Raw genomic sequence first — 3,039 nt, 5'->3', positions numbered from 1 at the left:
AGCTCGTAGATGAGGATAAATAACATAGTTATGTATAATATATTACATTTCTGACTGTATATCCCTGTAATTATTACACACTGTAACTTTAAACACATCTGTTATGCCTGCATTCAAAAGCCAAAAGTCTAGAGTCATCCAGGTTTTTATGTCTTCAAGACATGCCTGCACTCTAAAAAGAACATGCAGCTCCACTTTGAATGAATCGCTTCAATTTGTAACAAGTAATTGAATCAAGTAGATCCAACTTGGTTTGTTAAGTTTATGAGTTGAAAACCAATAAAAGAAGTTGGGCGAACCTGTTCAATTTGAAGTAAATTATTTAAGATAGAGCAGCATTTTTATTTAAAGCGTGCATAGGTGTTTTTCATGAAGATTTATGGACAGATATAGTTGAGCATCATCAGCATATAATTCTACCATTTGGGAGGTTATTTATAGTAGGAGAATTGTTCCTCATTGATATATGATCTACTGAATGGTACTGATGGCTTTACTAAAAGCCAATCACATTCAAACAAAATGTAGGAATACTTATTAAGAGTGTTGAAGGTTGTCTACTTAGATTGCATGTGCAAATTTATAAAAACTCCAAAAGTGGTACAGTCCGCTCCATTATGTGTGCAGAGAGAATTTATTTCGTGCAACCCAAAAGCTGCTGCAATTGCGCTGACACCAACTGCAATATAATCCCACCTACAATGAAATACCAGCCAGTTAAAACAAAGATCTAGTAAGTAAGGACAGCTTGAACAGCAACATGGTGAAATGGGAAATTACTTGAGGCATTTAATGAAGCATTGTTCCTGATCAGCAAATGTTAAGGAAAAGGCAGCAAGCATTGTTTCACTTTTAAAGTCCGTCAGTAAACCACAAAACAGGCTTAAATTGGAAGGCAACCGGATTTTCTCTCAGTTTTTTTTTTTAGGACATTTCAGCACCTATCCAGGAGTCTTCGTCAAATCTTATTGGTTCTCAGCAGGGCTTCGGTCTGACAAAGCCTGCTGGATAGGTGTCAAAAATCTCTGAAAAGTGAGCGAAAGTCCGGTTGCCTTCCAACTTAAGCCTGTTTTGTGGTTGCCATGAACCGGATGAATGAGAATCCAAAACCAATGTCAAAGCCCACACTTTGCATAGGTTGAACAACAATAAAAACAATTATCTTGGTTGTGAGTGAAGTTGTGTCCTTTCATAGTTGCAGAAGCAGCTTAGTGTATTTTAAACATAAAAGAGAGGAGGGTTAAAATGAAGCATGTTTTTTATCAAACATATTTGATCAGACTCTTCATTAATATTTAAAGGCCATGCACGCTGCCTCCAGTATAGTTTATTACTAGTGTTGCACCGATACCAGTATCGGTCCTGATCCAGCATTAAATGGTGGTATCTGTATCGGTGAGTACCAACAAATAGGGCACTGATACCATTTTGAGAGCCAAAAGTTTATACAACTATTGTCACCCATTCCAGGTAGGAAATAAAAAGTTCTACTGGATTCACTTTGTATTAGTCTTTTTCCTGCTTCAAAAAGGTAGGCAGCAGCTTGACAAAGCCATTATGGTAATTATTTTACATCCAAGTAGAATGGAGTTCTTTATATAAACACACACATCAATTTCAAACAGATGGTATCGGCCAATACTGCACAGCCGGGTATCGGGGCCAAAAAATGGCATCGGAGCAACACTAGTTATTACCACTTGCTTTCAGAATAAATTAAGCAATGCAAGCTCTCTTCATGCTAAACAGAAGGAATCAATGTTCTTGTAACAAAAGAAGGAAGAACTGTTTGTTACTTTTGTACCAACAAACAACCAGAAGCTCTGGTTTATAACTGTGGTGTTGAGCTGCTCCTGCCATCGACAGCAGGCTCTGCTTCATCTTTTATATTTTCCAAGGCTCCTTTTTTGGTTTTGGAAATAAAATGAACTGTGTTTCATCCTCTAAATATAATGTGTCTCTGAATAGCATCTTTTCAGCTGACAACAATTATCCTTTTATTACTTTTAAATGAAATTCCCATGCTTACGCATTCACAAATGGCCAATATGGTCGCTTTGTGAGGATGAGACTGGTAGAGGAAAAAAGAAAGGACATTCTTTGTGTGAATAAAACAAATAATATTAACTTCAAGTTCAGATTGGTGTGCAAACATTGAAAAGTAGCCTATCTTGCAACCAACTATCGCAACCAGTTAAGGTTTATTTCAAATCATGAGAGCAACATCACTCATAAACATCTATAACATCATTTGATCAGATGCATAATTTATTCAACCCTGTCTTAAAGGTGATAATAAAGTATATACTTTATAAAAAGCTGAAGCTAGGAATCAGATGTTGCTTGGAGGTGGCAACTGCATATCGACAACATTTTATGTTTGTTTCTCTTATGCTCATCGTTCCAAATGCATAGCATGAGTAACAAGAAGTAAAAGTAGCAGCTTAGACATAGATAGAAAAGCTACTTATTTTATTACATAATTTTCACTCATCTTTAATTCTATTTGATTCAGTTTATTTATATGCCGCCGATTCACAACACATGTAATCTGAAGGCACTTTACAGAGACAATTCAACCAGATTATACAGACAGATTGATTGAAGGTTTTCAGATGTCAGTAGCAAAATACAATTTATTTCACAATTAGCAGGGGTTCAATCACAGGAGACAGCAAAACACAGCAAAGCCTTAAGCCTCAGGGTCTCAAAGGCCAAACCAACAAACAAAACATCCCCTTATTTAGTTATTAAAAAAAAACACTTTCTAAAGGAGAACTAAAAAGAAAGTACAATACCTGAACTCCCTGGCTAACCACAAAACAAGGAGCAAACAATTAAACAAAAATGGCAGAGAACCCCTACCAGCTTCCACTGTGAACGGAAAACACTTTAGTTAGACAATTATTCAACATGAATCACACATTAACAATATTCACATAGTAAATTAGATGCTGGAGATTGGCCTGTTAGATGCTGGAGATCAGCCTGTTTTCCAGTGTGGTCCTGTTTCTCTGACCGTGACTGAGTGGATGTGCT

The sequence above is a fragment of the Cyprinodon variegatus genome, unplaced genomic scaffold, assembly GCF_000732505.1.
Source record: "Cyprinodon variegatus isolate N-32 unplaced genomic scaffold, C_variegatus-1.0 Scaffold494, whole genome shotgun sequence".
NCBI lineage: Eukaryota > Metazoa > Chordata > Actinopteri > Cyprinodontiformes > Cyprinodontidae > Cyprinodon > Cyprinodon variegatus.
This window is presented reverse-complemented; position numbering follows the sequence as displayed.